Source organism: Crinia signifera, chromosome 7 (genome assembly GCF_055691185.1).
Source record: "Crinia signifera chromosome 7, ASM5569118v1, whole genome shotgun sequence".
In the NCBI taxonomy this organism is placed as follows: Eukaryota; Metazoa; Chordata; class Amphibia; order Anura; family Myobatrachidae; genus Crinia; species Crinia signifera.
Window position 1 is genome coordinate 23,561,088 of NC_139223.1, and position 10,127 is coordinate 23,571,214.

Consider the following 10,127-nt stretch of genomic DNA (forward strand, 5'->3'; position numbering starts at 1 on the left):
CAAAAAACCTTACGGTTTCACATGTCCCATTAAGGCTTCTTACACATGATCTGGCATTTCTGAAACCTGTTGTAACTCTTCCACTCAAACGCCAAAAAGCAATGAAATTACGATCATTAAGGCTGACGCCTTAATGGACGTGTTCCTTGCGCAATACAGATATGGTACGCCATCACAGCCTGTAGGTAAGTGCAGATTCAGCACTCTCACAGAGTGAGATTGCTGTCACTCACACAATGGTGGAGCTGCTAATTCACAGATTTGTGTGCTCATTGGAATACACACATGCAGTCTATGCAACTGAAGGTCTGAGCAGTTATGTGGTGCACTCATCCTAATAAGTACTTGCAATCATCTAAAACTGTCTAGCCCACTGAATTACTATAGTGTTCATTCTAGCACCTGCCATCTTTGAAAACCCATGCAGTTCCTCTTCCCTGCCTGGGTTGTAGCTGTCTACTGTAGTGCTTCTAGCACAGTGTGATCTGTATATCAGCACTGCAAACCAGACCTTTGCTAGAAACACTACAGCAGACAGCAACACCCCACACAGGGTAGAGGAACTGCATAGGTTTTAAAAGATAGCGGGTGCTAGAATAAACACTATTACTAAAACTATCCCACTGAGAGTCCAACATCTTTCACACTCACTACCTATATCCATTTCATTTAGTATTCACATACAGTTACCAGAAACATCTTTCATAATTGCAAAAACTATAATACTCCCAACTACTATGCATCTACACTTTCTTCTCCTATACGCCTTCATCCTGCTCTGTCTTCCCCGATACCAACTGCTGTGTGTCTTCCCTCATCCAAACCAATGTGTCTTTCCCCATCTGCGCTGCCCTGTCTTTCCACACAGATGCCACTGGTTTCTTCTATCTGTGCCACTGGCTTCCCCTCTATTAGTGATACTCTGTCTCCCCCTCCATCCATGCTGCTCTGCCCGCCTCATCCATGACACAGTTTCCCTCCATCTGTGCTGCTCTGTTTTCCCTTTATCCCCTTTGCTCCGAACCCCCTCCCCCATCAGTGCTGTCTTTCCTCCAACTGCTCCTCTGTTTCCCACCCAAACGCATCACTCTGTCTTACCTTCCCCAATCTGTGCCACGCTTTTCCACCCATCTGCTTTGTTAGTCTCCCATCAATGCTGCTTAGCCTTCCTACCATCTACGCATTTCTATTCCTCCCCATCTGCACTACACTGCCTCCTACCCCAATCAACACCACTTTTACCTCATCCTCTTGGCTCTGTTTACTGCTCAGACCTTCAGTTGCATAGACTGCATGTGTGTATTCCAATGAGCACACAAATCTGTGAATTAGCAGCTCCACCATTGTGTGAGTGACAGCAATCTCACTCTGTGAGAGTGCTGAATCTGCACTTACCCACAGGCTGTGATGGCGTACCATATCTGTATTGCGCAAGGAACACGTCCATTAAGGCGTCAGCCTTAATGATCGTAATTTCATTGCTTTTTGGCGTTTGAGTGGAAGAGTTACAACAGGTTTCAGAAATGCCAGATCATGTGTAAGAAGCCTTAATGGGACATGTGAAACCGTAAGGTTTTTTGTCAATGTAATTTCATAGCTTTTTTCAATTTATTTATTTTTTATTTTAAATTTTAAATTTCAGTGTAAGAATAAAATTTGATTTTTTAAAATGTTTAATGATAACACACCCCTGGCAATGAGACAGCGTACACGCGGGGGACACTGGGAAGGGGACAGCGTACACGCGGGGGACACTGGGAAGGGGACAGCGTACACGCGGGGGACACTGGGAAGGGGACAGCGTACACGCAGGGGGCACTGGGAAGGGGAAAGCGTACACGCAGGGGGCACTGGGAAGGGGACAGCGTACACGCAGGGGGCACTGGGAAGGGGACAGCGTACACGCAGGGGGCACTGGGAAGGGGACAGCGTACACGCAGGGGGCACTGGGAAGGGGACAGCGTACACGCAGGGGGCACTGGGAAGGGGACAGCGTACACGCAGGGGGCACTGGGAAGGGGACAGCGTACACGCAGGGGGCACTGGGAAGGGGACAGCGTACACGCAGGGGGCACTGGGAAGGGGACAGCGTACACGCAGGGGGCACTGGGAAGGGGACAGCGTACACGCAGGGGGCACTGGGAAGGGGACAGCGTACACGCAGGGGGCACTGGGAAGGGGACAGCGTACACGCAGGGGGCACTGGGAAGGGGACAGCGTACACGCAGGGGGCACTGGGAAGGGGACAGCGTACACGCAGGGGGCACTGGGAAGGGGACAGCGTACACGCAGGGGGCACTGGGAAGGGGACAGCGTACACGCAGTGGGGCACTGGGAAGGGGACAGCGTACACGCAGTGGGGCACTGGGAAGGGGACAGCGTACACGCAGTGGGGCACTGGGAAGGGGACAGCGTACACGCAGGGGGCACTGGGAAGGGGACAGCGTACACGCAGGGGGCACTGGGAAGGGGACAGCGTACACGCAGGGGGCACTGGGAAGGGGACAGCGTACACGCAGGGGGCACTGGGAAGGGGACAGCGTACACGCAGGGGGCACTGGGAAGGGGACAGTGTACATGCAGGGGGCACTGGGAAGGGGACAGCGTACACGCAGGGGGCACTGGGAAGGGGACAGCGTACACGCAGGGGGCACTGGGAAGGGGACAGCGTACACGCAGGGGGCACTGGGAAGGGGACAGCGTACACGCAGGGGGCACTGGGAAGGGGACAGCTTACACGCAGGGGGCACTGGGAAGGGGACAGCTTACACGCAGGGGGCACTGGGAAGGGGACAGCGTACACGCAGTGGGGCACTGGGAAGGGGACAGCGTACACGCAGTGGGGCACTGGGAAGGGGACAGCGTACACGCAGTGGGGCACTGGGAAGGGGACAGCGTACACGCAGGGGGCACTGGGAAGGGGACAGCGTACACGCAGGGGGCACTGGGAAGGGGAAAGCGTACACGCAGGGGGCACTGGGAAGGGAACAGCGTACACGCAGGGGGCACTGGGAAGGGGACAGCGTACACGCAGGGGGCACTGGGAAGGGGACAGCGTACACGCAGGGGGCACTGGGAAGGGGACAGCGTACACGCAGGGGGCACTGGGAAGGGGACAGCGTACACGCAGGGGGCACTGGGAAGGGGACAGCTTACACGCAGGGGGCACTGGGAAGGGGACAGCGTACACGCAGGGGGCACTGGGAAGGGGACAGCTTACACGCAGGGGGCACTGGGAAGGGGACAGCGTACACGCAGGGGGCACTGGGAAGGGGACAGCGTACACGCAGGGGGCACTGGGAAGGGGACAGCGTACACGCAGTGGGGCACTGGGAAGGGGACAGCGTACACGCAGTGGGGCACTGGGAAGGGGACAGCGTACACGCAGTGGGGCACTGGGAAGGGGACAGCGTACACGCAGGGGGCACTGGGAAGGGGATAGCGTACACGCAGGGGGCACTGGGGGGGGGGGGGCAGAGTACACGCAGGGGGCACTGGGGGGGGGGGGGGCAGCGTACAAGTGGGGGCACTGGGAAGGGGACAGCGTACATGTGGGGTGCGGCACTGTAGAGGGACAGCGTACATGCGGGGGGGCAGCGCACACACGGGGGCACTGGGGGGGACAGGGTACACACAGGGATAGTGGGGTGGGGGACAGGGTACACACAGGGATAGTGGGGTGGGGGACAGGGTACACACAGGGACAGAGGGGGACGGATTTACCTGGGTGCAGCTGCAGCACAGGGCGGACAGTACACACGGGGGGCAGCATACAAACGGCGGGCACTGGGGGGGACAGCGTACACATGGCGGGCACTGGGGGGGGCAGGGTACATACAGGGACAGTGACGGGGGAAAGGGTATGCACAGGGATAGTGGTGTGGGGGACAGTTGAGGGGACATGGTGCACACAGGGATAGTGGGGATTGGGGACAGGGTACACACAGGGACAGTGGGGGGATGGATTTACCTGGGTGCAGCTGCTCCTCTGATGGCCCGGGTGGCTGCTTTCTGTCTTCCGGGTGGCAGAGGCAACTCAACGCCGGGGCTTCACCAGACTGTTAGGGCTGCAGGCTGTGGAAGCGGCTGAACCGAGTCCCGGTGGCAGCATGGGGAGGACAGAGTCTGAGCAGGAAATATAATAATAATAATTATTACAACAACAATGCGTACACACGGGGGGGGGGGGGGGGGCACAGCGTACACACGAATGGGGGGGGCACAGCTCACACACAGGTGGCACAGCGTACACACGGGGGGCACAGCGTACACACGGGGGGCACAGCGTACACACGGGGGGCACAGCGTACACACGGGGGGCACAGCGTACACACGGGGGGGCACAGCGTACACACGGGGGGGCACAGCGTTCACTCGGGAGGGCACAGCGTACACACGGGAGGGCACAGCGTACACACGGGGGGCACAGTGTACACAGGGGGGCACAGCGTACACACGGGGGGGGCACAGCATACACACGGGGGGGCACAGCGTACACACGGGGGGGCACTGAGGGGCGATAGCGTACACACGGGGAGGCACTGAGGGGGGACAGCGTACACATGGGGGGATGCACTAAGGGGGCACTGCATACACACGGGAGGCAATGAGGCACTGCGTACAAATGGGGGGGCACAGCGTACACACTGGGGGCAATGAGGGTGGACAGAGTACACACGGTGGGCACCAAGGGGGGACAGCATACACACAGGGGGCAATGAGGGTGGACAGCGTACACATGGGGGGCAATGAGGGTGGACAGCGTACACACGGGGGGCAATGAGGGTGGACAGCGTACACACGGGGAGCAATGAGGGTGGACAGCGTACACACGGGGGGCAATGAGGGTGGACAGCGTACACACGGGGGGCAATGAGGGTGGACAGCGTACACACGGGGGGCACTGAGGGGAGACAGCGTACACACAGGGGGGGCACAACGTACACACGGGAGGCAATGAGGCACTACGTACACACAGGAGGGGCACAGCGTACACACGGTGTGCACTGAGGGGGGTCAGCGTACACACGGGGGGCACAGAGGGGGGTCAGCATACACACAGGGGGCAGAGCGTACACACGGGGGGGACTGGGGGGGGACAGTGTACAACCGGGGGGCACTGGGGGGGGCAGCGTACACACGGGGGCACTGCAGGGGTACAGCACACACATGGGGGCACTGAGGGGAGACAGCGTACACACGGGAGGGGCACTGAGGGGAGACAGCGTACACACGGGAGGGGCACTGAGGGGAGACAGCGTACACACGGGGGTCACTGAGGGGGGACAGTGTACACACGGGGGTCACTGAGGGGGGACAGCGTACACACGGGGGGGTGCACTAAGGAGGCACAACGTACACATGGGAGGCAACGAGGCACAGCGTACACACGGGGGGCACTGAGGGTGGACAGCATACACACAGGGGGGCACTGAGGGTGGACAGTGTACACATGGTGTGCACTGAGGGGGGTCAGCGTACACACGGGAGGCACTGAGGGGGGTCAGCGTACACAAGGGGGGCACTAAGGGGGTTCAGTATACACACGGGGGGTCAGCGTACACACAGGGGGGCAGAGCGTACACATGGGGGGGAAGCGTACACACGGGGGCACTGCAGGGGTACAGCACACACATGGGGGCACTGGGGGGGTACAGCGCACACACGGGGGAGCACCGGGAGGGGGACAGCGTACACATGGGGGGCACTGGGAGGGGGACAGCGTACACATGGGGGGCACTGGGATGGGGCCAGCATACACATGGGGGGCACTGGGATGGGGACAGCGTACACATGGGGGGCACTGGGGGGCGCAGCGTACACACAGGGGGCACTGGGGGGACTGCGTACACACGGGGGCACTGCGTACACACGGGGGGGAACTGGGGGAAGGACAGCGTACACATGGGGGCAATGGAGGAGGGACAGCGTATACACACGGGGGCACTCGGGGGACAGCATACACACACAGGGGCAACAGCATACACACAGGGGGCACGGGGGGGGGCAGTGTACACATGGGGGCACTGGGAGGGGGATAGCATACACATGGGGGGCACTGGGGGGGCAGCGTACACACAGGGGGCACTGGGGGGGGGGACTGCGTACACACAGGGGGGCACTGAGGGTGGACAGTGTACACACGGTGTGCACTGAGGGGGGTCAGCGTACACACGGGAGGCACTGAGGGGGGTCAGCGTACACAAGGGGGGCACTAAGGGGGTTCAGCATACACACGGGGGGTCAGCGTACACATGGGGGGGAGGCGTACACACGGGGGCACTGCAGGGGTACAGCACACACATGGGGGCACTGGGGGGGTACAGCGCACACACGGAGGAGCACCGGGAGGGGGACAGCGTACACACGGGGGGCACTGGGAGGGGGACAGCGTACACACGGGGGGCACTGGGATGGGGACAGCATACACACGGGGGGGCACTGGGATGGGGACAGCGTACACATGGGGGGCACAGCGTACACACAGGGGGCACTGGGGGTCTGCGTACACATGGGGGCACTGCGTACACACGGGGGGGGAACTGAGGGAGGGACAGAGTACACATGGGGGCAATGGAGGAGGGACAGGGTATACACACGGGGGCACTCGGGGACAGCATACACACACAGGGGCAACAGCATACACACAAGGGGCACGGGGGGGGCAGTGTACACATGGGGGCACTGGGAGGGGGATAGCATACACATGGGGGGCACTGGGGGGGGACTGCGTACACACGGGGGGGCACTGGGGGAGGGACAGCATATACACGGGGGGGCACTGGGGGAGGGAAAGCATACACACGGGGGGGCACTGGGGGAGGGACAGCGTACACATGGGGGCACTGGGGGAGGGACAGCGTACACATGGGGGCACTGGGGGAGGGACAGCGTATACACACGGGGGCACTGGGGGAGGGACAGCGTATACACACACATGGGGGGCAATGAGGGTGGACAGCGTACACACGGGGGGCAATGAGGGTGGACAGCGTACACACGGGGAGCAATGAGGGTGGACAGCGTACACACGGGGGGCAATGAGGGTGGACAGCGTACACACGGGGGCAATGAGGGTGGACAGCGTACACACGGGGGGCACTGAGGGGAGACAGCGTACACACAGGGGGGGCACAACGTACACACGGGAGGCAATGAGGCACTACGTACACACAGGAGGGGCACAGCGTACACACGGTGTGCACTGAGGGGGGTCAGCGTACACACGGGGGGCACAGAGGGGGGGTCAGCATACACACAGGGGGCAGAGCGTACACACGGGGGGGACTGGGGGGGGACAGTGTACAACCGGGGGGCACTGGGGGGGGCAGCGTACACACGGGGGCACTGCAGGGGTACAGCACACACATGGGGGCACTGAGGGGAGACAGCGTACACACGGGAGGGGCACTGAGGGGAGACAGCGTACACACGGGAGGGGCACTGAGGGGAGACAGCGTACACACGGGGGTCACTGAGGGGGGACAGTGTACACACGGGGGTCACTGAGGGGGGACAGCGTACACACGGGGGGGTGCACTAAGGAGGCACAACGTACACATGGGAGGCAACGAGGCACAGCGTACACACGGGGGGCACTGAGGGTGGACAGCATACACACAGGGGGGCACTGAGGGTGGACAGTGTACACATGGTGTGCACTGAGGGGGGTCAGCGTACACACGGGAGGCACTGAGGGGGGTCAGCGTACACAAGGGGGGCACTAAGGGGGTTCAGCATACACACGGGGGGTCAGCGTACACACAGGGGGGCAGAGCGTACACATGGGGGGGAAGCGTACACACGGGGGCACTGCAGGGGTACAGCACACACATGGGGGCACTGGGGGGGTACAGCGCACACACGGGGGAGCACCGGGAGGGGGACAGAGTACACATGGGGGGCACTGGGAGGGGGACAGCGTACACATGGGGGGCACTGGATGGGGCCAGCATACACATGGGGGGCACTGGGATGGGGACAGCGTACACATGGGGGGCACTGGGGGGCGCAGCGTACACACAGGGGGCACTGGGGGGACTGCGTACACACGGGGGCACTGCGTACACACGGGGGGGAACTGGGGGAAGGACAGCGTACACATGGGGGCAATGGAGGAGGGACAGCGTATACACACGGGGGCACTCGGGGGACAGCATACACACACAGGGGCAACAGCATACACACAGGGGGCACGGGGGGGGCAGTGTACACATGAGGGCACTGGGAGGGGGATAGCATACACATGGGGGGCACTGGGGGGGCAGCGTACACACAGGGGGCACTGGGGGGGGGGACTGCGTACACACAGGGGGGCACTGAGGGTGGACAGTGTACACACGGTGTGCACTGAGGGGGGTCAGCGTACACACGGGAGGCACTGAGGGGGGTCAGCGTACACAAGGGGGGCACTAAGGGGGTTCAGCATACACACGGGGGGTCAGCGTACACATGGGGGGGAAGCGTACACACGGGGGCACTGCAGGGGTACAGCACACACATGGGGGGCACTGGGGGGGTACAGCGCACACACGGAGGAGCACCGGGAGGGGGACAGCGTACACACGGGGGGCACTGGGAGGGGGACAGCGTACACACGGGGGGCACTGGGATGGGGACAGCATACACACGGGGGGGCACTGGGATGGGGACAGCGTACACATGGGGGGCACAGCGTACACACAGGGGGCACTGGGGGTCTGCGTACACATGGGGGCACTGCGTACACACGGGGGGGAACTGAGGGAGGGACAGAGTACACATGGGGGCAATGGAGGAGGGACAGGGTATACACATGGGGGCACTCGGGGACAGCATACACACACAGGGGCAACAGCATACACACAAGGGGCACGGGGGGGGCAGTGTACACATGGGGGCACTGGGAGGGGGATAGCATACACATGGGGGGCACTGGGGGGGACTGCGTACACAGGGGGGGCACTGGGGGAGGGACAGCATACACACGGGGGGCACTGGGGGAGGGACAGCATACACACGGGGGGGCACTGGGGGAGGGACAGCGTACACATGGGGGCACTGGGGGAGGGACAGCGTACACATGGGGGCACTGGGGGAGGGACAGCGTATACACACGGGGGCACTGGGGGAGGGACAGCGTATACACACACAGGGGCAACAGCATACACACAGGGATCACGGGGGGCAGTGTACACATGGGGGCACTGGGGGGACAGCGTACACATGGGGGCACTGGGGGCCGAACAGCATACACACAGGGGGCACTGGGAGGGAGATAGCATACACATGGGGGGCACTGGGATGGGGACAGCGTACACATGGGGGGCACTGGGGGGGGGCGCAGCGTACACACAGGGGGCACTGGGGGGACTGCATACACACAGGGGCACTGCGTACACACGGGGGAACTGGGGGAGGGACAGCGTACACATGGGGGCAATGGAGGAGGGACAGCGTATACACACGGGGCACTGGAGGTGACAGCATACACACACAGGGGCAACAGCATACACACAGGGGGCACAGGGGGGCAGTGTACACATGGGGGGCACTGGGAGGGGGATAGCATACACATGGTGAGCACGGGGGGGCAGCGTACACACAGGGGGCACTGGGGGGGACTGCGTACACACCGGGGGCACTGGGGGAGGGACAGCGTACACATGGGGGCACTGGGGGAGGGACAGCGTATACACACGGGGGCACTGGGGAGGGCAGCATACACACGGGGGCACTGGGGAGGGCAGCATACACACGGGGGCACTGTGAGGGATGACAGCGTACACATGGGGGCACTGGGGGGGGGGACCACAACGTACACACAGGGCACTGGAGGGAACAGTGTACACACGGGGGGCACTGGGAGGGGGACAGCGTACACACGGGGGGCACTGGGAGGGGGACAGCGTACACACGGGGCACTGGGAGGGGGCACTGCAGGGGTACAGCACACACATGGGGGCACTGGGGGGGTACAGCGCACACACGGGGGAGCACCGGGAGGGGGACAGCGTACACATGGGGGGCACTGGGAGGGGGACAGCGTACACATGGGGGGCACTGGGATGGGGCCCAGCATACACATGGGGGGCACTGGGGATGGGGACAGCGTACACATGGGGGGCACTGGGGGGCGCAGCGTACAA

General features: G+C 62.3%; 1 long non-coding RNA gene across 1 annotated transcript in view; it reads right to left on the reverse strand.

Moving 5' to 3' along the window:
- LOC146021411 (uncharacterized) overlaps nt 1-10,127 on the reverse strand; it is a 457,123-nt gene that overhangs the window by 443,298 nt on the left and 3,698 nt on the right. Inside the window, exon 2 of the long non-coding RNA XR_014450898.1 lies at nt 3,971-4,125. This is a non-coding gene — a long non-coding RNA (uncharacterized LOC146021411). The remainder of the gene's footprint in view (nt 1-3,970; nt 4,126-10,127) is intronic.